Source organism: Chlorocebus sabaeus, chromosome 7, assembly GCF_047675955.1.
Source record: "Chlorocebus sabaeus isolate Y175 chromosome 7, mChlSab1.0.hap1, whole genome shotgun sequence".
Classification (NCBI taxonomy): domain Eukaryota; kingdom Metazoa; phylum Chordata; class Mammalia; order Primates; family Cercopithecidae; genus Chlorocebus; species Chlorocebus sabaeus.
The window spans coordinates 40,042,126-40,067,038 of record NC_132910.1 but is presented as its reverse complement, the minus strand read 5'-3'; the positions used below and the strand labels follow the sequence as shown (position 1 = coordinate 40,067,038).

Genomic DNA, 24,913 nt, shown 5'->3' with positions numbered 1-24,913 from the left:
TCTAAATTTAGGTTGTGGTGATGGTTTTAAAGCATGGTAAATATACTAAAAACCCCTAAATGTTATATTTTAAATACGTAAATTTTAGGCTGGGCGTGGTGGCTCATGCCTGTAATCCCAGCACTTTGGGAGGCCAAGACGGGCGGATGACCTGAGGTCAGGAGTTCCAGACCAACCTGACCAACATGGAGAGACCCTGTTTCTACTAAAAATACAAAATACAAAATCAGCCAGGCATGGTGGCACATGCCTGTAATCCCAGCTACTCAGGAGGCTGAGGCAGGAGAATTACTTGAACCCGGGAGGCAGAGGTTGCAGTGAGCTGGGGTCGCACCACTGCACTCCAGCCTGGGCAACAAGAGCAAAATTCCGTCTCAAAAAAAAAAAAAGTAAATTTTACGGTAGGTAAAATTATATCTCAATAAAGATTTTTTAATTGTCTTTAAACCTCCTTTCTCTTGCTACATGTCTACTGCCTCTGCGGGTCCACATCAGCCGATAAGGCTTTCTTGAGTTTCATTGTGAGAATTGTTATTACCAACATAATAGCCAAAAAAGTATTTTTCTACAACAGAAAGGAGGAGGGAACAACCCCTAGAGTTTAATATGGGAGAGGTATCAATTATTCAATATTTTATTTTGCTTACAAAGACATAAGAGGGGAAGTTTTATCTAATGCTTTGATCAGAAATGAAATATTGTAACTCCAAAAGTTCTGACTACTGGTAAGTTGGAAATCTTAAGTGGATGGATCTTCTGTTTAGGAAAATACCTCATGCACCTCTCTGATTTTGAAAGAAACGTCCAAGATTTAGAGACAAAAGGAGATGGGGGAATTCCCAAGCATGCCTTATAAAATAGTAGATGCTCCTATTTAAGATATCAAATTAAGAGTGTGCGATTGGCTGGTCATGGTGGCTCACGCCTGTAATCCCAACACTTTGGGAGGCCAAGGCAGATGGATCACCTGAGGTCAGGAGTTCAAGATCAGCCTGGCCAACATGGTGAAACCCCATCTTTACTAAAAATACAAAAATTAGTCAGGCGTGGTGGCAGGCACCTATAATCCCAGCTACTCAGAAGGCTGAAGCACGAGAATCGCTTGAACCCACGAGGGAGAGGTTGCAGTGAGCCAAGATGGCGCCATTGCACTCCAGCCTGGGCAACAAGAGTGAAACTCCACCTCAAAAAAAAAAAAAAAAAAAGACAAAGAAAAAAGAGAAAGCGATTGAAGCCTGTAATATTGCTGCAAGTCTGGAACCTGGCCAGTAAACAGTAGATTCTCGGTGGCAGAGAACAGCAGATGGATTCTGAGAACAGTGGTGTCTAACACTCAGTTTGAAGTTGTTGCCTGTTCTGTAACTACTTTTGAGAATCCCAAACCTTCTATCAAAGTTAAGACACAACAGCCTTACAATAACTGTATTTTGCCAAGCATGAATAAAAAGAACCTTGAAAATAAGCCCTCAGTACCCCTCCGGAAGACTGACAACTAAGCAAGAGTTTTGGATGAGCCATAAGAGAACCTAAATGCTCTTCTTCTCCTTGGAAATTCTTAGAAATTTGAGGAAGACAATAAATCTCTAATCAGTATCACCTTGGGCTTGAATCACTTTATCTGGATATTAAAGAAAATAGTGACCAGGCACAGGGGCTCACGTCTGTGATCCCAACACTTTGGGAGGCCAAGGTGAGAGGACAGCTTAAGCCAGGAGTTTGAGACCAGCCTGGGCAACATAGAGAGACCTTATCTCTACCAAAAAATAAATAAAATCAGCCAAGTATGGTAGCACACACCTGTAGTCCCAGCTACCTGGGGGGCTGGGGTGAGAGGATGTTCAAGCCTAGGAGGTCAAGGCTTCAGTGAGCCGTGATTGCACCACTGCACTCCAGCCTGAGCAATAGAGCGAGACCCATCTTAAAAACAAACAAGTAATGCAAAAGATTGGTCTTAAGGACATTCAGATTACATTTCAGTTTCCAAATATACTGGGTTTTTTTATTTTTTATTTTTTTTGAGACCAAGTCTCGCTCTGTCTCCCAGGCTAGAGTGCAGTGGCACAATCTCAGCTCACTGCAATCTCCGCCTCACAGATTCAAGCAATTCTCCTGCCTCAGCCTCTGAATTAGCTGGGATTACAGGCATGTGCCACCACACCCAGCTATTTTTTTGGCATTTTAGTAGAGACAGGGTTTTGCCATATTGGCCAGGCTGGTCTTGAACTCCTGACTTCAAGTAATCAGCCCACCTTGGCCTCCCAAAGTGCTGGGATTACAGGTGTAAGCCACCAAGCCCAGCTGGTTTCCAAATATACATTTTAATTATAATTCTGAATATTCTTTTCTAATCATACTTCTTAAACATGCTACTCTCTCTATATTGAGAATTACTGTTCTAGGTCCTACAGGTCAAAATATCAGGATTTCAAAACAAGATTGCAGACTTCAAAGGTGTCTTGCCTAATCTTTTCACTGGTACATTCATTTCATTGTAATGAAAAGGGGATGGATTCTAATGGAAATAGTGAAGACTTACTTTGTATTATAATACTAGGAGAACACATCAAAGCTGCATGTATCAGACAATCTACAGGAGAGAACTGTCAACATATGAAGGAGACAGCTAATTGGCTATTCTGTGCAAAAAGTCAGCTTTTAAAATGGCAAACTCCTTTCTCCCAAGGTAAAAGCATGCCCAAATGGTTACAAATTAAAGATTACAACACAGAGGAAGCTCATACTTTCAACCTCTCTTGACAACAATTACAGTACTTTGGCTTTAACTCAATGACCTTAATTTGTATATAACAATTTTAAAACTGCCTTATTGTAATCCTGAGGTATGCTTTGAACTCTTGAGGCTTTCAGGAAAGGCATGAAAAGGCCCAAAATAAAATATGAAACTGAATCTCAATTTGCCGTCTTAACCAGAAAGTTCTCTTCTTCCCAAGATTTGTATTCCTTGTCTAGACTCTACACTAAAAATGTATTAAGATTAAATGTTATTATTTGAGTTAACTACAAATATTGTAGGGAGGGAAGTAGAAATAAAATGAAAAACTGGCAGGGTAGTGGTGGTGGTGGTTGGTGGTGGTCTAATGACACACATTTAAATAGACCAGCAAGCTCACATAATCTAGAAATAAGTTATTTTTCCCAATTTGCTCAACTGCTATTAACCACATCAATAGATTTTTTCATTTTTAGTATTTCATAAATTTGTCTTATCTCTCCTACCTGTCTAGTGTTCTTAGGTTCAATAAGGTTGTGATGTGCCTTACACAGAAAAAAAAATGTGTATTAGGTAAGTTTCTTTCATGCATGAGTTATAGTGTTGGCTGTGAGTTCAATCTTAATGAATCAACAAGTGGGTACGTCCAAAAATGGAACAGGAAATCTGCGGATCTGTATGTGAGGCCTCCCCTGGAGACAGCTAAAGTAATATCCAGAGTGCATAATGAAGCTATAGATACGACGGAAAAGCAAGTAAATCTGTGGATTCATGAGAAGACAACCAATAAAAAACAAAAATCACAGTAGATAGCACTGATGTGAGGCTGAAAGCCAAAAACACTGTCACATTACACAGAGTCAAGAAAATGTTAAACCTTTCTCAACTAGTGTTTTATTACCAAGAAATACTGTGTATAATTATTAGTAAGAAATATATATTAAATAGGCTGTCTAGACAGAAACACACATAAAATAAGGCTATGCGTCAGTTGGCTGATAAAAATCTCTTGACCAGAGCCTGCAGGAACCTAACCCTGTATTTCCTCAGAAACAATGGCTCTGTATTCACTAATACGGTATTCACCATGACTTTACAGAACCTAACTATATATAGAGTATAACAAGTCCCTTCTTTGTTTACTTAAGCTTATTTATTTATGCTTGTTTGAATCAGGTTTCTTTCACTTGCAATAGAAACTCCTGACTGATCATATTAATAATGACATTATTAATAATAACAGCAGATAAGACCTAATTTGAGCTTACTCTGGATCTGGTACTTTTCTATATGCTTCACAGATGTTAGCTCATTTCTTCTTCTATGAGACAGGCACTGCCATTATCTCTAATCTACAGATGAAGAAAGTGAGACAAACAAAAAAAAGATGAAGTAAAGGAAAAGAAAGAGACACTATGCTATTCTGTAGAGTAAGGAGCTTAAAAAGTAGATAACCAAAAGGCCAGACTTCGCAATGTGTCTGCACCACTCTCCAGAGAAACAGGGACCCTGATCAGTCAACCTGGCTATGTGATCCAGTAAGTAATTATTTCCTAAAAGTGGATGGGTGGATCAGATTCCATAACAGTTGTCGTTAAATTCACCCAACCAATTGCCTTGCTTAGCAAGCAACCCTAAATAACTTGGTTTATAGGGCAGATTCTACTACAGGGATAGAATACTGTGACCAGGTAACCAAAGCATCTCAGTCTTACTAGGATTTTTAATTCTCATTATTAATTTGGTGTCCTGGGTCTATCAGCTTTTTGTAGTTAATCTGGCATGAGTCAGTTCTTGAGAGTCATCTGAGTTCCGGGTGCGTTGGCCAAGCACAATCCTGTGTAAACAGCCTGAAGTATGGCCTCATCCCTGACTGCCTAGTAAAAACAATTTATGAAAAAAGATAATAAAAAGGACTACTGTTGAAAACTTCAAAAATTCTTCCCAACTGAGTTACAGTAATGGAATCTTCGATTTGTCAAATGAAAACTGCCTACCAAGAGAATTAAACAGAAACCACAAATAAGATGTATACCTGTGAATAAACTATCAATCATAATTATAAATATGGTCTGGGTCATCACAATGCTCTGCCGGAACTAAAGAAGAAGGCAACTAAAACCATCTAACTTTCAGGAGAGAAGTTCAATGCATTGGAGAGAAGCCAGCCACCAGTACAGCTTTCACTTCAAAGTACACTCCAGTTGGACCCCTAAATCTTGTAGCTGATGTTCATGACTTTAAAGGTCTAGTTTCAGCAACAGTCTACATCGCTAGGCATTTTGATCTCCAAGGTCCTTACACCCATTTTTCCTCATTCACTCTGTTGCTTGCTCCTGGAAGAGCAGAATCTTTTATTTTCCTTCAAAATACATAATTATGAAATTCGCTGCAAAATATAGGACTACACTTCCCTCAGCACCTACACCAGCCCCACTTGGCTGCATTTCCTGCCTCTTATTTCCCCATGACAAAACATAAGGACCACTTTTGAAGGACAACTTTCTCTCAATGTCAACCTGGTACTTTCCTGAGACCTTCTCATCTATTCTTGGTAAGAGATTCAAGATAATCTTAGCAGAGCTTAACAGTCAAAAGAACTAAAATCCAAGCCCTACATTAACCACATGTTAGCTGTGAAACCTGGGGAAAGATGTTTACCCACCTTAAGCTCCAAAATCAGGAGGTGGTGCTAGAGTGCTATGAGGATTAATGAGAAAATGCATGTAAAAAGGGCTTAGCATAGTGCCTGGCATGTAGTAATAAGTGACCAGTAAATGTCAGCTGCTTTAAGCAATATTACTCCTACTCCTAGTGCTTTTCTTTGAGACCTCAGCAGACAGGACAATTCCCAAGAGGCTGGGGTTATGACTCCTGTCTTCCTCACTGCAATTAGCACTAGCTGCATTCTGCCAAATCTGCACTACAGCAAAGCAGCACCACCACAATCTGCCATAACTTTCATTAAAGGGATTTGAGGTTGATAGGAGGAAGTTTTTTTGTGTGCATTTGCTTTTAAATTCTGGAGAGGGCATGAGTGGAGGGCAGCGGGGAGATAAATCTCTTTTAACTAGCTCTAGTGAGTTGAATGCTAAAAGACAACCTCCAATTCCTAAACTTTGTCTTATAATAAGACTGTGCGACTATGCACACAGCAGCCTAACAATTCATTCTTATTCCTTTGTTTGAAAGGCACTGAGACCTAAATAACACTCAGGCAGGACTTCTAATCTCATTTAAAATAGGGATAAGCTTCCTTTCAAGTAAGCTTAGAAGCAATTACCTGAATGTTGTATATATGTAGAGGGTCTCTTTCAACAGCAGGAAAAGACAATGTCCAAAATCTTCAGTGCTTGGCAGATACCCCCCAAATTCAGGCTTTAAATAAATTTAGGGCCAAAATTAAAATGCAGAATTAACTCTGGTAACAAAGAAGATTCATTTTAATGACTTGCCTTATTATCAAAAATGTTCCTACCAAAGGGAGAAATGGCATAGAAGGCAAAGAGAAGTTTTCAACAACATGAATCCACTCCTTGCTGTTTTCTCTCTCCTCCACTTTAGCTGGACTTTGGTCCTCTGACCCCTTCAGCCAACACAGGAAACATTCCTACCCTTCCCCCGATCATCTCCTCAAAGGTGGTGCCTTCTTCACTACCTGGTGCTAGGCTTTGTGAAGCTGGAAGAATGACTTCTCTGCTGTCTGCTTAAGCTGTGGGCTGCCTTCAAAAGACACCAACCAGACTCGCAAGAATTGAAAACTCTAACAAAACTAAGTCAAGGATATACAACAGCCAGGGCCCTCATAGACAGCTGGTGGGAATATAAACTGGCATAACCACTTGGCAAAACAAGTTGGCATTCTCTAGTGAAGAGGAAGATGTGGATACCTCCCCACACAGTAATTTCACTCCTGGGCATATGACCAGCATTGTCCAACTTATTAAGCATCTATGGTGTTCCTGTATTGTACTAATAAATGGAGATACAAAGATGAGTCAAATCTGGAAACTTAGAACTTTCTGCGATAACGGAAATGCTATATAATTGCACTGTCCACTATGGTAGCCAGTAGGTATCTGTGGCTATTGAGTACTTGAAATGTGACTAATACAAGTGAATAACTGAAATTTTAATATTTTATTTTAATAAATTTTAATGTTAGTAGCCCTAAATGACTGTGACTATCTTACAGTCCAATGCAGTGAGAAACTCATGAACATATGCACCAAGATATATGTATCAGAATGTTCATTCCAGCATTATTTGAAATAGGAAAAAAGCAAAAAACAAATATCCATCAACAGATAACAGAAAACAGATACAGTGTGGCACATGCATAAAATAGAACACTGTAGAGAAGTAAAAAATAAACTCCATCTATAAGCATCATTGTAACTAAATCTTAAGAAGTGTTGAGTCACAGAAGAATTCAGAGTATGATGCATTTTTACAAAGTTCAAACACAACTATAACAAATATATTATTTGGAGATTAAGAATCATCGGTGGTAACAAAGCTATGAAGAAAAGCCAATCACAAACACAAAATACAGGGTAATGATTGTGGAGGCAGTAGGAATAGAGGGAACAATCTGGAAGGAGCACAAAGGGAGACATTTCAATAGCATGGCTGATGTTCTGCTTCTGTCCTTTTATTGTTGTTTCTTAACATATATGGCATGCATTATTTTATGCTTACAAACACTTCACAAAAGAAAAAAAAATGGAAAGCGCTATTGAGGCAGTCTGGCTACTTCTCATACCTCCTCCACTAACACCCTGTCCATGTGCAGACTGGGAGTTTCTCCATGAAGGAATCAGGTTTTACTCATCTTTGTGCCTTCCATTCTCAGCAGAGTATAGGAGCACAGTAGAGGCTTGATAAATGTCTAGTGAACTGAACCCCATTCTTAGAAAACTGGAATTTCCACCATCTCAACTTGTTACCCCTTTTATTTTCCAGATAATGTTAAAGGTTCCCCACTCTGAGTAATAATAAAAACAGTTCACTTACACAGAAACACATGTCTCTGCTACCCACAAGTACTATTTCTAAATGGAGTAAATGTCTAAAGAGGACAGAGTTGTATTAGCAAATTTACCATCTTATTAAAAGTCCATTTGGTCTAACCTCTAAGCAAGAGACTTACATTCCTAAATTCATTTTAATGGCAGCTAAGGCCTTCAGAGACCAAGTAACTTTGGTCCTCTAAGAATTAAGTGCTTGAAGCAGAGACCAGACACCAGATATCCTACTTCTTGGGCTCACCTTGTTCTCTTCACTATGTTAGAGCAAGCAGGAAGGCACTGAGATTTGCTTAGGCCTCTCTCTAGGTAGCTATCTTAGCCTGAGTTGATGACAGTATTAAACAGGATAATGTATGTAAAGGACTCCAGTAACAAGATGAAAAAACTGAGGTCCAGAAAAATTAAGTAACTCACCACAGGTCACACACTTGGCATTGGACTAGAAGCCAGAAATATTCCACACCCTGCGGTTCTGCAAGTTAAAGAAATAATAAATAACATTAGTATGGAACTCGGTTAAGTGTCTTCATGTTATTGTAAACAAAAAGACAGGAGTTAACCTCTGAAAATAAGTATATCTTTAAATTACTCAATCTTAAATATTCCCCATGCATTGTATCTCAAGACAGGAGTTTGGTTAAATACTAGTAAGATAACCTCTAACCAGTTATAAAGATATCAATCACCTCTAAAAGTGAACTAGAGATAGATATCACCTTCTAAAAATTCCTGACATTTGATAGGGAGTAGTAAAAATAGAATTACTTTAAAATCTCTCATTTTTATTAGAGAAAGTTTTGGAAAATAATTTAATTTTGTCTATTTTCTTTATTTTTCCATGTATCACACATAGCTGCTTGTTTTGCCACAACTGTTATGAAGACTGTCTCTTTTCATTTCTTTTTTTTTTTTTGAGACAGAGTCTGGCTCTTTCACCCAGGCTGGAGTGCAGTGGCCACTCTGGGCTCACAACCTCCGCCTCCCAAGTTCAAGCAATTCTCCTGCCTCAGCCTCTCAAGTAGCTGGAATTACAGGCGCCTGCCACCATGCCCAGCTAATTTTTGTATTTTTAGTAGAGACGGGGTTTCACCATGTTGGTCAGGCTGGTCTCCAACTCCTGACCTCAAGTGATCCACCCGTCTCAAGCCTCCCAAAGTGCTAGGATTACAGGGGTGAGCCACTGCGCCCCGCCAGCCACTGCACCCGGTCTTTCCCTTTCATTACCACATCCTCCATCATGCAAAATGAGAAGAGATCATCTCAGAGAGGTACCTAAAGTATCTCAAAAGAAAAAGTCCTGCATGATTTTAAGATATTTTTGTCAAGCACTTTAGGAGGCCCAGGTGGGTGGACAGCCTGAGTCCAGGAGTTGGAGATTGGCCTGGGCAACATGGCAAAACCCCGTTTCATCTTTTGGCGAAATCAAAAACTACAAAAAATTAGCTGAGCGTAGTGGTGCACGCCTGTGGTCCCAGCTGCTTGGGAGGCTAAGGTGGGGGCGGGTTCGCTTGAGCCTGGGTGGCGGAGGTTGCAGTGAGTCGAGATCGTACCACTGCACTCAAGCCTGTGCAACAGAGCGAGCCTCCTATCTTGGAAAAAAAAAAAAAGATATTGTCGTAACTTTATTTCTACCTCTCTATGCAGAAAATCCCATTCAATCTGGAGAATATTACTTTTATTTATAAAACTGAAGCATAACTATCTTGTGTCTCCAGTAGGGGTACTACTACTCTTCATTAAGTATAAAAAAAGTTTTTAATTGGTCATGAAAATCTTAATAAATTTAAATTTGGTCCTCAGAATGAAATGCTATAATGAATGGCTTCAACCACACAATATGGAACATTCTGAAATCCCTGTTTTTTTTTCAAAAAGTAAACTCCAGCTACTGACTGAACAAGTAGAACTGGATGCTAGTGCTAATGTGCTAATTTTGTTTTTCATGCCAAAGAAGTTCTGTCAAAGAGGTTTCTAACCTGTCCTCGTTTCCTGCATTATACTTTTTACAGAAAGTTCCTAACCTTGAAGGGGGTACAACCATGATGTAGAATATGTAATTCAGCTATTTGGCTTTGGAATATGCAATGTACTTTGCTTTTCTGATTTATAAGGCTACTCCCTCCTCCCCCAGGGTAAAGTACAAAAGGAGAGAACTTCACAGTACTCTGCCGACTAAAACATGATACCCTCTCTATCACTGCATTTAAAACTCATTTTATTTTTTTATTTCTCTCAAGTCTGAAGTTGAAAAATCAGCTCACTTGATCTTATCAAATCATCAAATAAAAGGTTCTAGAAATAGCTTCCTATTTGTGGAAAGCGCCAGAAGACACATAAAAATGGAAGAGAGCTCTTGAATCGTCTTTCCCAAAGCATTCTGTGCGTGATGAATGCAAGCAAAATCCTGGAAGGCTTTTCTCTGAATTTAAGGTACTTCCTAATGGGGCTGATTTGAAAGCTAATGTAAAATGCAATCAGAAAGCAGCCAGAAACAGTGACAGACCAACAGCAAAGTTCTAATACTTATTCCCTGGAGTTCACGCTGCATACACATATTCCGTGCACAGTCGCATTAGACACTGACTCTACAGGCTCACCTGTTTCAGGTTACACATGCTCCTCTCGGTCTGGTTGTCCTGGTTTGCCCACTCCACACATTCACAAATGACTCAAGTCTCACCTGCCCCCGGCCGTCCCAGCTCCTGACACCCCCGCGCCGGTTCGCACCGACATGTCGGCGCACACACACACACCCACCCGTACACACGTGTCCGCACACACCCTCGCCCCCGGCCCCGCCCAGGAGGCGGACCCCGGAGAGGCGAGCCGGCCCGGCCTCCGTGAAGTGGGTGGTGCCGGGCCCCGCAGCCCTGCCGGCGCTGTCAACGCGGACGCCGTGCACCGCGTCCTCAGCGCAAACTCCTCGCGGCCGCCGAGATTCCCCAAAATGCCAGGGCCTCGCCAGCTCCCATTTCAATTGAAAGCGTCCGCGCTCCTCACTGCACGGAGGTCCCTGGAACCCCAGAATTTAAATAAGGGCAGGGGTCAAGCATGGAGACTATCCTCCTTTTGACTTTCTGCGTCGCAATTCCTCCCGGCCGGCAGGGCGGCAGGGCGGCAGGGCGGCCGAGCGCGGGCGGGAGGCGCTCCCATTTTGAAGGCTTGTCTCGCCTTTCCCGGCGCGGGGCTCTCTGGCGGGAGGGCGAGCCCACTAGAACGCCAGGGAGGCGCACGCAAGGTCCTAAGGGCGCCGTGCCCCAACCTCCCCGCTCCCCAGCCCCAGGTCATCGCTGGAAGTGCCTGCAGCCGCTGCCGCCGGAGCCACGGGAGGAGCCGCAGCCGCCCCTCTGGGAGCCGCGCGCTGACGGCAGTGCCAGGCGGAACGCGGCCCCGCGCGACTGCAGCTCCGCCGTACCCTCCTCCCTGGAACCCCGGCCCCCGCCCTGCGCACCTCGGCAGCAGCCGAACCGCAGCTTGGGACTCCGACTGTCACAGCCCCTCTCGCCCGGCTCGGGGTTTCTCCGATTTCGGCGTCACAATAATAAGGAAGTTTCCCCGCAAGCCTGCGGGCGGCGGAATGCGCTAGGTGAATGACTTCGTACCAGGCCAATGGGCGCCGCTCTGGGGAAGACCCGCACCAATGGCGGCCGCCGTGGCGCGGGCTGGAGGCGGGGCGGCGAGGTCCGAGGGCGGGAGGAGGGGAGAGGCCCAGGCCCCAGAGCCAGGCGCAGGCGGCCCGAGGTGACAGGACTCTAGGGCCCGGCGCGGGGACAGCGGCACGGGTGTGTCAGCCGAGATCGGACTGCATGACATAGAGCGTTGGCGCTGAAAAAGATTGCTTTTCACTGGCGGGGAAGCGAATGGGACCGATCAGCGGTTGCCTTTTCAGGTTCTGGGCTCTGGTTTTTATTATTTATGCAGAGATAACCGAAAGCCTTGGGCAGTGGGGGGAAGAAAGCTAGAGGGTGACAATTGAGGGAGAGTGCGCTAGTCTTCTGCTTTACTCCCCTTCGTAGGACTGTAGGAAGCGCGGCGCCGGCCGGCGGCGCTGCGCGGTGGGAGAGGCGGGGAAGGAGGTCCGCGGCAGCCGCCGGCGCCCTTCTGAAGAGGTGGGGATCGAAGACCGGCGCGGGGCTGCGGAAGAAAGGCGGGCTTGGGGGAGGCTGGAGGGTGGACGCGGGGGGAGCATAGCAAGAAGAATCTCTGGGCACCAGTTCTTAAAATCTTGTAGTCTGAAAGACACCGATACCCAGTAACGGATTTTTTTAAAGTTTGTCGTCTTCCACTTTTCCCTAGCGCGCCGAATCCCAGAGCTTCCTCCTCCTCAAGGTCACTAGTGTTTTTATACTTGCCCTAGACCTGATCTGATCCACAGCTAATCTTTTGCAGAAAACCTCAGAAAGGTGACTTCATGTGTCTGCCCCCCTTAAATGTGAAATGCAGAACACTGGCACAGTACCGCTTGAATCCAAAGGAATAACTCTCTTAGTGGAAGAATTTCCATAACCTGGCATTTGAACCAGGAAGGCCTTTTGAGGATAGATTATTTCCAAGGACATTCAAATCACCTCAGGTCTGCAATCCCTTGTCCTGAGAACCTAACAGACCAAGTAGAAAAGAAAGTTTCAAGGAGTGGTATATCCTGGGGATGAGACGTTGTTGGCTGACTGACAGTGTTGAGCCCTCTGTGAAATAATGGAAATTGTCCAGTACACTGAGACAAGAAAGCTAGAAAAGCAGAACCTAAGTTATCACGTCATCTAAGAAAAAATACAAACCTTTGAAATTTGGATCACACTGGACACCTTTAGAAACACTGGGGATAGCCAGGCATGGTGGCTCACGCTTGTAATCTCAGCACTTTGGGAGGCCAAAGCAGGTGGATCACTTGAGGTCAGGAGTTCGAGACCAGCCTGGCCAACATGGTGAAACCTTGTCTCTACCAAAAAAAAATACCAAAATTAGCCGGGCATGGTGGTGTGCGCCCGTAGTCCCAGCTACTCGGGAGGCTAAGGCAGGAGAATCGCTGGAACCTGGAAGGCAGAGGTTGCAGTAAACTGAAATTGAGCTACTGTACTTACTCCAACCTGGGCGACAGAGTGAAACCTTGTCTCAAAAAGAAAAAAGAAACACTGGGGACAAGAGTAACACAATTCACCTATATTCCAGATACGTGGCAGTTTCACAAAAGTTTAGTCTATTACAAAGATGCAATCCGAATTTAGAGATGCTGTTGGCAAAAAACTGGTGAAATGCCCAAAGAGGAGTCTGGTAGGAAGAGGAAGGAGTCCGGTACTTGCAAAGGAGAAAGTGAGAGATCCTATTGTTATGTGTCACATATGAGGTTTGTAATCAATCAGTGTTTGGGTTGGTATGTCTGGCCCGTGGCTCAAGTGTTTTTCTTTTTCTTTTCTTTTTTTTTTTTTTTTTTTTTTTTTTTCTTTTGTTACGGAGTCTTGCACTGTCTTCTGGGATGGAGTGCAATGGCGCGATCTCTGCTCACTGCAACATCCACCTTTTGGGCTTAAGCAATTCTCCTGCCTCAGCCTCCCGAGTATGGGATTACGGGCACCCACCACCACATCCAGCTCGTTTTTGTATTTTTAATAGAGGCAGGATTTCACCATTGTTGGCCAGGCCGGTTTACTCCTGACCTCAAATGATCCGCCCACCTCGGCCTCCCAAAGTGCTGGGATTACAGGCGTGTGCCACCGCGCTGGCCGGGTCAAGTGTGTTTCATATGAAATTTCATCTTGAGGAAAAGGTTGGTTATCAAGGACTCAAGCCTAGACCACGGGGTAGGAGCGATGTATAAATAACAAGTTAGGATACTGTAAGCTGCTTTTACCAAATAAATAGCCAAACCCTGGGAACTTACATAGAACTTACATAGAACAGTAAAGATACCGCAGTACTTCAATTTATTTTTTTTTCATTGGGCCAACGTATAATGGCAATTTCCTTAGCAAATATGTCCCGCTTCAAAATGGCTTTAAATGGCTCCAGTATCAACAATAGCCTTAACAGCAGATATGTAAACTTTTGAAGAGGTCATGGTTTGCTTTTTCTTTCCATTTCTATAGCCCTGTCTTCCATCCATTTCGTTCTGCATTCTCATATATTCTCTAACAAACATACTATATACTGAGCACCTACAATAATGTCAGCTCCCGTGAATACATTGGTAAGCAAAACAGTACAGTGTTTGTTGCCATGAAAGGGGAGACAAACATTAACCAAATAATTGTACCAAGGAATGTATACTTGCTAACCTATATAAATTTTTTAAAAGAAAAACATTCATGTTAAAAATAAAAGACTTAATAAATTCTAGGCTCATGTCTGTAATCCCAGAGCTTTGGGTTACAGGCTGAGGCAAGAGGATCGCTTGAGGCCAGGAGTTTGAGACCAGACTGGGCAACATAGTGAGACCCTGTCTTTCCAAAAAACAAAAAAATAGACATGGTGGGGCATGCCTGTAGTCCTAGCTACTTGGGAGGCTGAGGTGAGAGAATAGCTTAAGCATAGGAATTTGAGGTTACATTGAACTTTGATGGCACCATTGGACTCCAGCCTGGATAACAGAGGAGACTCCAAATACACACAAACACACACATGCATACACAGACACACACATAAACATATAACCATAACTTTTTTTTTTAGAGACAGGGTCTGTGTTGCCCAGGCTGGCCTCAGACTCCTAGACTCAAGCAATCCTGCTGCCTTAGCCTCCCGAGGAGCAAGGATTAAACTAACTATAACTTTTGACAGGGACCATGTGGTTCAGCTCTGTCACTGGTTAGACGAGGTATGCCTGGTGGCAAGGGGATAGTGCCCAGGGTTGCTGTACTTCTACCTGAACATATGCTGATTTCCTCCATTAGTTACCATTCACTTCTTAAAATACTTATGTCTATTTTGAAAGGAAACAGTTTTTCAGTAGAATGGCAATACTCTTTAATGATAATTGTTTTCCTTTCTTCCCTGTGTTTAATTTACTTGCCTTGCAGAAAAATATTTACTTGGTAAACTTTGAAAGAGACAGTCAGATTTCTGATATCTTGGATGAAATCTGTGGAAAAAAACAGGACATCCTATCTCTCAGATATACCATCGAAGAATAAATATCTTTAGGAGGGAAAAGCACTGACTATTTGACAAGTGAAAAGTATGTGTACCTTGTATGGTTATGTAATGACAAAGGTGTTTCTTGGTCCCCCACATCCAAAAGAAGTACTTATTTTCTCAGTGTAGTCAGTACTTAATGGAAAAATCAGTCTATATATATACCCAGACTAAACTTATTAAAAACTGTCCTATAATACACAGCATTGATTTATTAATATTAAACAACTTAGAAGAAAAACATCATGGTAAATCAGTATTACCATCAAATAATCTTTTAATATTACTGAATATGTTCCACCTGTAGTACCGCTAGACAAGAAGCATCATTCCTGACTACAAAGAGCTTACAGCCATTATGATTATTTCTCTATCTTCCTTGAAACTATTCATGGTTTGCATTTTTTGCTTATCAAGCCATTTGGATGAAGCATAAGAACCTTACCTTAATTATGAGAAACTCATTGTTTTCATATAAATTAAAATGTATTGATGATAACAGGATTGCATGGTTGAACATTTTCTAAGAAAACTTTTAAGTTGAGCATTAGCTGGTCTCTGAAGATTTCATCCAATAATGCCTTTAGGAAGTGAAATATTTCATGAAGCTTCCTCTTTTTAAAAGTTCCCTTAATATGTGCTCTTAGAAATGACATCCAACATGTCACTATGACTGGACTGGCAAAATAAGTGCTGGGGCGAATGCAGCAAAGATCACGTTTGTCATCAGGTAGCTGCATAGAGTGCATGCATGTAACTGCCAAAAATCAGGCAGCTGTTTCACCCTTCTAGAGGCAAAGAAACATAGTCTTCCAAAATTTACTTGTGTAAAACCAAAATGAAATCATAAATGTGAAAAAAATCTCCTTCCTTTGAAGTTATACTATATCTGGGTCAAAGGAAATTTAAGGAATTTTATTGTTTCCTAGAAAAGCTAAAGCAAACCTGTGGAATTTCAAGAGGGCATGCCTATAACAATATTAGACAGCTTTATAGGTTGGCCATAAAAATCTGGAAACAGCAAATATACCTAATAAATGCTTTGTTGTTATTACATAATATGTTTAGTGACATTGTATGATATGTTCAGTGACATTACATGATATGTGAAATGTGTTGTCCTTGTAACAATGCTCATGTTACAAAGCATGGTGCATTGATACAACATTTTTCTCAATCCAAGCAAAATGTGTTGCCTCAGTTGATTTCTCCTTCTGATTTCTCCTGAATAAACCTATAGCTTTAGCATACCGCAGAAGAAGTAAGTAATCAGGGAGTTCAATGTGTAAAATCAATATATACTATAATATAATTTACTTAAGTCTGTAAAAAATAAAATAACATTGTCTGTGTTTCCAGACTTTATGGCTACCTTTTTATAAAGGTAAACTAGTATTTAACTTTCTATTGACCTTCAGCATTTTATTTTCAGCCTACATGTAGGTAAAACTCCAGTGAAATCTGCCATTGTATTTACTTTTAAGTTGTTGATTAACAGATTATTCTTATCACAGATACTGTAAATACTGTCATTGATTCTGTTTCCCTCTTTCTGTTGGCTCTCAAAAACCTAGTGCAAAATGTGTGGCCCATCTGTACGGAATCTTATTGCTTGCATTTTTAGAAGTAACCTCAAGATTCATTTTTAACTTTCTTATATCATTTTTCCCATTGTACTCATTTCCTTACCTACTTAAAATAAAAAGCAACTTGTTTTTCTCTTCACAAATGTAAAATATATTTGCAATATGAAATGTGTTAAATACATATAAAAGAAAAGAAGAAAGTGAAATGATCTGTCCTTTTCACTGACCACATTTTTCTTGATAGTTTGCCATTTCCTAATGCATATATATACATTTTAAAAAGTGGCTTATTCGACCAGGCATAGTGGCTCACGCCTGTAATCCCAGCACTTTGGGATGCCAAGGCGGGTGAATCACCTGAGGTTGGGAGTTTGAGACCAGCCTGGCCAACATGGCAGAAACCCCATCTCTACTAAAAATACAAAATTAGCTGGGCATGGTGGCTCATGCCTGTAATCCCAGCTACTCAGGAGGCTGAGGCAAGAGAATCACTTGAACCCGGGAGGTGGAGGTAGCAGTGAACCGAGATCACACCATTGCACTCCAGCCTAGGCAACAAGAGCGAAACTCTATCTCAAAAAAAAAAAAAGAAAAAGAAAAAAATGCGCTTTATTCTACACATAATATTTGTCATTCATCTCTCCGAATTTAACAGCATCTATTGAACATCTTTAATAGAATCATATACTATTCTGCAACATCATTTTAAACAATTGCATGGTATACACAAAACGGATATGCTGTCATTTAACCAACTTCCCCCTGTTGAATGTTTAAATTGTTTTCAATTCTTTACCGTTATAAACAATTGTGCAACTTAGCTAAACACAGTGAATATATCTAAATATTTGGCCTCACCCTTGATTATATCAGTAAGATAAATTCCTAAAAGTGGAATTGCTAGGTCAGATAGAATGCAGACTCTTAAGGTTTTGTAGTTTGCCAAGTTTCCCTAACAAAAGATGGCACCAGCCAAACACACACACAATATCTGAGTGGCTTCTCTCTAGCCCCCTTACCAGTAATTTTTTTAAAACCTTTCTTATTAATTTTGTAAGTCATTTTGAGGCTTTACTGATATACGTGAAATATAAACAAAGAAAAAAGTTAAAATCTTCTAGTTAAGTAAAAAGCAATGTGTACACATCTGAACATTAGCTTAGGTAACATGTTTTTATATATTCGTATCAAAAATCACCGAAATGCCTAAAAATTTATGATTAGGATTGTTGTTCCTTTGCCAAAATTGTGTTTGGTATCGTATATTTCCCCCACCCCTTCCACATACCTGCCAAAAATAAAGGTTCCAGAAAGGAAGTTCTATACAAACTCAAATTGTTGTTCATCATTTTCATCTTTAGTACACATGCACACGCCAATAAAAGTGAGTCACTATTTCACCAAGTTCCATAGCAAAAAAAAAAAAAAGAAGCAAAGTATCAAAATTTGTCTCATCAGCAATAGAATGATAGCCAGAGAAGACATTTTATTGTCCATTTCTCAAAAAGAAAACAGTGTCATGATTTATACGATCCTTCATGGTCCAATCACCTTCACTATCAGTTGCTTCATCAATGGGCCCCATGCTTTATATAGGAAAACCACCTACTAACCAACTACGAGATGGACATGTACTTTGAGTTCTTTTGTAACCTGCTATGGTTGAATGTTTGTGTCCCCACTAAATCTGTATGTTGAAATCCTAACCACCAGGGTGATGGTATTTGGAGGTGTGGGACTTTTGTAGGTGATTACATCATGAGGGTTGAGCCCTTGTGACTAGAATTAGTGCCCACATAAAAGAGACCCTATAGAGGTAGCTAGCCCCTTCCACCATGTGAGGACACAGTGAGAAGGCACGATCTGTGAACCAGCAAGAGGTCCTTACCCAATATCAAATCTGCTGGTGCCTTGATCTTGAACTTCTCACCCTCCAGAACTTTGAGAAGTAAATTTCGGTTTATAAGATATCCAGTCTATGGTATTTTGTTATAGTAGCCTTAACATACAAAGACACAACCTTTATGGGTGGAATATGCTATTCCATTCAAGTTATCGCCCAGATCCCTCTTGAATTAACTGGGTAACATTTCAAGATAGGTCTCCTAGTCCTTTTTGTGCTGCTATACTAGAATACCACAGATGGAGTAATTTATGATGAACAGAAAGTTACTGGCTCACAGTCTGGAGGCTAGGAAATTCATTATCAAGGTGTTGGCATCTGGCAAAGGCCTTCTTGCTGTGTTAACAAATGGCAAAAAGGTAAAGAGAGAGGAACTCTGTGTCCTCATGTGTTGGAAGAGCAAAAAACCAGAGAGACACAAACTCACCCTTTTTAAATGGCCTTAATCCCCCACTGTGACAACTAAGCCCTCATGGCCTAATCACCTCTCTAAGATCCTACCTCTTAATACTGTTACAATGGCAATTTAATTTCAACATGAGCTTTGGAGGGGACAAACATTCAAACCATAGCAGTAGGTACATAACTGTCAGCATATAATCAATTTAAATGACTTGCCCACTACATGGAATAGAACATACACCCCGGGCCATGTTAGCTGTGTTCCAATTAACTGTGCTGATGTTTCTGAAGGTAAATGGCTTAGAATGTGTAGTCAGTTAAATAGTTTCTTTCCAAATTCATGTCTACCTGGAATCTCAGAATGTGCACTTATTTAGAAATAGGGTTGTTGCAGATGTCATTGGTTAAGATGAGTAATGCATCTACAAACCAAAGAACACCAAGCCATCACCAGAAGTAAGGAGAGAGGCACAGAATAGATTCTCCCTCAGAGCTTCCAGAAGAAACCAATATTGCTGACACCTTGATTTCAAACTTCTAGCCTTCAGGATTGTGAGATAATAAATTCCTATTGTGTTAAACCACCCAGTTTGTGGTTCCTTGATATAATAGCCCTAGCAAATTAATATAAAAGGTAAGTATGATGCTTAAAAAAGCGTCAATTATAGGATTCAATGTAGTGTAGCTATGGCATCTGTCACCAGGTTAATTGCCAGAATTGACTGACTGCTCTGGCATCCTCCTAGTCCAGAGTTCCCTTCTTCTGAGAGCTCCATGTGTGTTCTTCCCAAAGTGTCAACTCAATCAAAAAGAATGACATTTCCAATCTGACAGTCTATTTTTAGTCAAGGTATGTGGGGAGCTGTACTCCCTGGCTAGAGCTTTCCAATAAGCACTGAAATCCCTTTGCAAGCAAATGTAGGTTAGCCAAATCTGTTTTACAAAGCGCCCCTCTCCACCTATGATTTTGTTAGAATATCAGTCAAATCATAGCTCCATATCAGTTTCACCAAAAGCATGTAAATTTATAAGATTAAACTTATATAAGACTCGACCTTGATGAAGTCCTAGTCATTTCAAAGGCAAGACTTTATATTTTCTTTGATATTACATCAGAGCAGGTACTCTTTCTAATTTATCATAGTAGAAGCTGAAAAACAATTACATTTCTTTTACTTTTTTTTTTTTTTTGGAGGGGGGGCGGGGAAGGAGTCTCACTCTGTCACCAGGCTGGAGTGCAGTGGTGCGATCTCGGCTCACTGCAACCTCCACCTTCTGGGTTCAAGCCATTCTCCTGTCTCAGCCTTCCACGTAGCTGGAATTACAGGCGCTCACCACCATGCCTGGCTATTTTTTGTATTTTTAGTACAGACAGGGTTTTATCATGTTGGCCAGGATGATCTCAATCTCCTCAATCTCCTGACCTCGTGATCCGCCAGCCTCAGCCTTCCCAAGTGCTGAGATTACAGGTGTGAGCCACCGTGCCCAGCCTACTTTCTTATTGAAATATTATTTATACCATAAAGCAAGACTCTGAATGTTCAGGTAAAACTTCATGTTGTAAGGAATTTTAAACTTTCCCTCTGGAAGTTCTATAATTGAGTCTGCTGAAATAAGTTGACAATAAACAAATTAACAGGAGAAGGCATACAAATTTATTAATATGCACATGTGCACAAGAGGCACACAAAATGTAAGACTCAAGGAAGAGCCAGATGGTTGAAGTTTAAATACCCTCTTCATAGGAGAGAGGGAAGTGGGGGGTGTGGGCAATTTGAGAGAAACAGTAAATGATTTTTAGGGAAAATTAATGGTTCCAAAGGACAGATAGTAGCCTGGGACAAAGTTTTTCTGTGCTCTAAGGAAGGTGGCAGCAAATTACAGGAAGGAGAGGGGCAGAACTGCACTCTGAAGAAAGGTTGGCCTATTATATAAATAAAGTATCTGAGGTTAAAAAAAAGTTTCAAGCCGGGCTTGGTGGCTCACGCCTGTAATCCCAGCACTTTGGGAGGCTGAGGTGGGCAGATCACGAGGTCAGGAGATCGAGACCACCCTGGCTAACACAGTGAAACCCCATCTCTACTAAAAAATATATAAAATTAGCTGGGCATGGTGGCAGGCGCCTGTAGTTTCAGCTACTCAGGAGGCTGAGGCAGGAGAATGGCGTGAACCTGGGAGGCAGAGCTTACAGTGAGCCAAGATTGTGCCACTTCACTCCAGCCTGGGCAACAGAGCAAGACTCCATCTCTAAAAAAAAAAAAAAAAATGTTTTTGAGCAGCCTCCAGAAGAATAAGAATAGCCTGTCTGGGCATGGTGATGACTTTTAATCTTCACTCGTGACTAATCTTGACTGGTGGTTTGATGTAATTCCTAGGGAGAGAGTTTAAGACAGTTGCATTTCTTTTAGAAGAACTTCCCTCAGCCAAATATGGAAACTTTAGAGAAAACTCGTCTCTGCACATTGGAAGGGAAGATGGGGAGCAGCAGGTCTGAGAGAGAGAGACCTTGGTTCTGAAGTTTATTTCTGAGACCTTTCCATCTCTTTTGTTCAAAGCACTCAGCATGCCAAAGCATCATATTTTGGGATATTTGTTTTCTAAGCCCCAACATTGTCTATGGAGAGGACCCTTGAAAATTAATCATACCCATAGGAAATTCATCAAATGTAGACCTAGTCCATTTCTCTCTATATCAAAAAGAAATCTTGACATTAAAAAAACATTTTTTATAGCTTCAATGTTATACTGTAAAACAAAATGAAAACTATTCATTTTAATCTGTACAGAAATAGAAAACCAGTTATCTAAGTAAATTGCTTAGGGGATAAATTCTGATCCCAGGTCAGCCTTTGAAACATCCAATGAACTTGGCTATGCATAATCTAATAGGCATTGAGAAGGATGTCTTTAGTGTACGGGGATGACATCAAATTTATAGAAACATTTCAGTTAGACATCAAGTGGGCAACTCTTGATGATTTCACTGAAGAAGAACTAATTGCTGCTAATTAGAAGCTACCGTTTTTATGTCTCAACTAGTCTTTGAAAAGGGATTACCAGTGATATTATTTATTGAGTTATTTTAATATCCATTTTGTGAAGATATTAGTATTTGTCATATTCAGAAAAATTCTATAAGAAACATAGATGAAATATTCTGTAAAACACTGAAATAAAATCTTTTAAGGAATATATTTTCAGACCAGGGGCAGTGGCTCATGCCTGTAATCCCAGCACTTTGGGAGGCCAAGGCAGGCTGATCACTTGGGTCTAGGAGTTTAAGACCAGTGTGGGCAACATGCTGAGACCCCATCTCTATTCTTTTTTAAAAAATTTTTTTTAAAAAGAGGGCCTGGCACAGTGGCCCACACCTGTAACCCCAACACTTTAGGAGGCCGAGGCAGGCAGATCACCTGAGGTCAGGAGTTCAAGACCAGCCTGGCCAACATTGCAAAACCCTGTCTCTACTAAAAATACAAAAATAATAATAATAAATAAAAAATTAGCTGGGCATGGTCGCAGGCACCTGTAATCCCAGCTACTCGGGAGGCTGAGGCAGGAGAATCGCTTGAACCCAGAAGGCAGTTGCAGTGAGCCAAGATCATGCCATTGCACTCCAGCCTGGACAACAAGAGAGAAACTCTGTCTCAAAAAAAAAAAATTAATAATAATAATAAATAAAAAGAGAATAAAGAGAAAGGAAGGAAGGAAGGAAGAAAGAAAGAGAGAAAGAAAAAGAAAGAAAGAAAGAATTTTCAGCAAATAAAATAACTCTCAACACAATAGGTTCTGCAGCCTCTTTACAAGCTGGCTCTAGAAACAGAAGAATCCCTGAAATGGGTCTAGTAAGGGAAAAGAGAAGCAGGAATTATCAGTACCAAGCTGCAGCAAAAGAATGGGGAGTTTTCATGTGTTAACTTTTCTATTTTCTCTTTCTCTCTTCCCTTCCTCCTTTGCCCTCCAATGTCCCATGCCATTAGAGCACCATACTTAACTTTCTTTTTTGATCATCTATCCCCTTCAGGAATCTGATTAAAGTTATACATTTTCTCTTCAGAAGATGATGCATATACTCATACAATTATGAACACTATTCTAGGAGTATTCATGGATTCTCTGCATTTAGGGATGGACCCAATACACTCCTCTTCCCTCATTGTGAGCCTCTGCCTCAACCTCTTACCATATCTTTCAATAAAAGAACCTGATAAACTCATTCATACCCAAATACAATAAGGCTTAATATTTGGCCATCCTCTCATAGAAGAGAATTATAATTGAAGTGACATCATCTGTAATTGAAGGATATAAGCATGACTGTACTATGTGGGAGCAGCCTTTACCCCCTAATGACTCCTTCCTTAAGACCGAAAATCAAACCCTCATATGAGTTTAACTTGATTTTGGGTGCCTACTCTTGAACTCAATTCAGAGTATATAGAATTGAATTCATCTTTCCCCCAGAAAATTAATTCCACTTCCTTTTTTTTTTTTTTTTTTTAATTGAGACAGTCTCCCTCTTTTGCCTAGACTGGAGTGTGACCTCAGCTCACTGCAACCTCTACCTCCTGGGTTCAAGCGATTCCCCTGCCTCAGCCTCCTGAGAAGCTGGGGATCACAGGTGCCCACCACCACTCCTGGCTAATTTTTGTATTTTTAGTAGAGACAGGGTTTCATCCTGTTGGCCAGGCTGGTCGTGAACTTCTGACCTCAAGCGAGGCACCCGCTTCAGCCTCCCAAAGTGCTGGGATTACAAGTGTGAGCCACCGCTCCTGATCTAATTCCACTTTCATTGCCTTCATAATCCAGATTCAGAATCTTGAAATTATCTTGATCCTTCACTCTTCTCCTCTCATGCAATCATAAAACACTGTTGTTTTTTCTTTATGTCTTTCACATCCATCCCTTCCTCTATTTATTGGTTTCCTATTGCTGCTGTAACAAATGACTCCAAACTTAGTGGCCTAAAACAACACAAAATTTATTCTCTTACAGATCCTGGAGGCTAGAAGTCTGAAATGAGTCTTATCGGGCTAACATCAACGTATTGACAAGGCTGGCTTCCCTCTGGAGACTCCAGGAGATAATCCACTCCTTGCCTTTTCCAGCTTTTAGAAGCCTCCCATATTTAACAGTTCATGGCTTTATATTACCTTCTCCTAACTTCGACTCTCCTGATTCTTTCGTGTGAAGACCCTCGTGATTACATTGGGTTGACCATGTTAATCCAGGATAGTCTCCTTATCGCAACCTCTTTAATCATATTTGCATTTAAAAAAACATGCACAGGTTCTGGGGATTAGGACACAGATATCTTGGCAGAGGGGGGATGCATTATTCAGCCCACTGTACTCTATAATATCACCTCTTCCTCAACCCTACTTCTGGTCCTTATCTGTACCACTGAACTAGTTCAACGTTTCCTAAACTGGTTTTCCTGACCCCAGCCTCTCTCCCAATTCCCCATCCATTCTACATACCAAAAACAAATATTCATTAAAACTTAGTTATTCGTCCTATTCCCCATACCCATTCCAAGGCCCTGAACCTAGTTTACTTTAGCCTGGCATTGGTCACTCTTTTGTTTGTTTGTTTGTTTGTTTGTTTTTTCAGATGGAGCCTCACTTTATCACCCAGGTGGGAGTGCAGTGACACCATCTCAGCCCACTGCAACCTCTGCCTCCCAGGCTCAAGTAATTCTTCTGCCTCAGCCTCCCAAGTAGCTGGGATTTCAGGCGTGTGCCACCACAACTGGCTAATTTTCATATATATATATATATATGTATATACACACACACACTTTTTTTTTTTTTTTTTTTTTAGTAGAGACAGGGTTTCACCATGTTGGCCAAGCTGGCCTCGAACTCCTGACTTTAGGGATCCACCCATCTTGGCCTCCCAAAGTGCTGGGATTATAGGCATGAGCCACTGTGCCCAGCCCATTCTTAACAAACTAATCTCCACACTGTCCCACAACCTATATAAACCAACTATTTGTTCAGCTCATACCCCCTTTTGCCTCCAAAATTCTCCCATTATGCTAAAGTTTACATAAGTCCCTCCTCTTCCATGACTTCATCTCAGCAGTTCCGAGTCACAGTATTTCTACTTTCTTTTATTTCCTACAGCATTT

The 24,913-nt window shown here is 41.2% G+C and overlaps 1 protein-coding gene across 2 annotated transcripts in view; it reads right to left on the bottom strand.

The window, feature by feature from the left end:
• HERC3 (HECT and RLD domain containing E3 ubiquitin protein ligase 3) overlaps positions 1-11,344 on the bottom strand; it is a 123,577-nt gene extending 112,233 nt beyond the window's left edge. Inside the window, exons 1-2 of one of the 2 annotated variants that reach the window (XM_007999237.3) lie at positions 11,213-11,344; positions 8,176-8,233 (exon numbers count right to left, since the gene is read on the bottom strand). The gene's annotated coding sequence lies outside the window, so the exon portion shown is untranslated. The remainder of the gene's footprint in view (positions 1-8,175; positions 8,234-11,212) is intronic. The other variant, XM_007999232.3, reaches the window with a different exon arrangement.
• Positions 11,345-24,913: the final 13,569 nt, after the last annotated feature.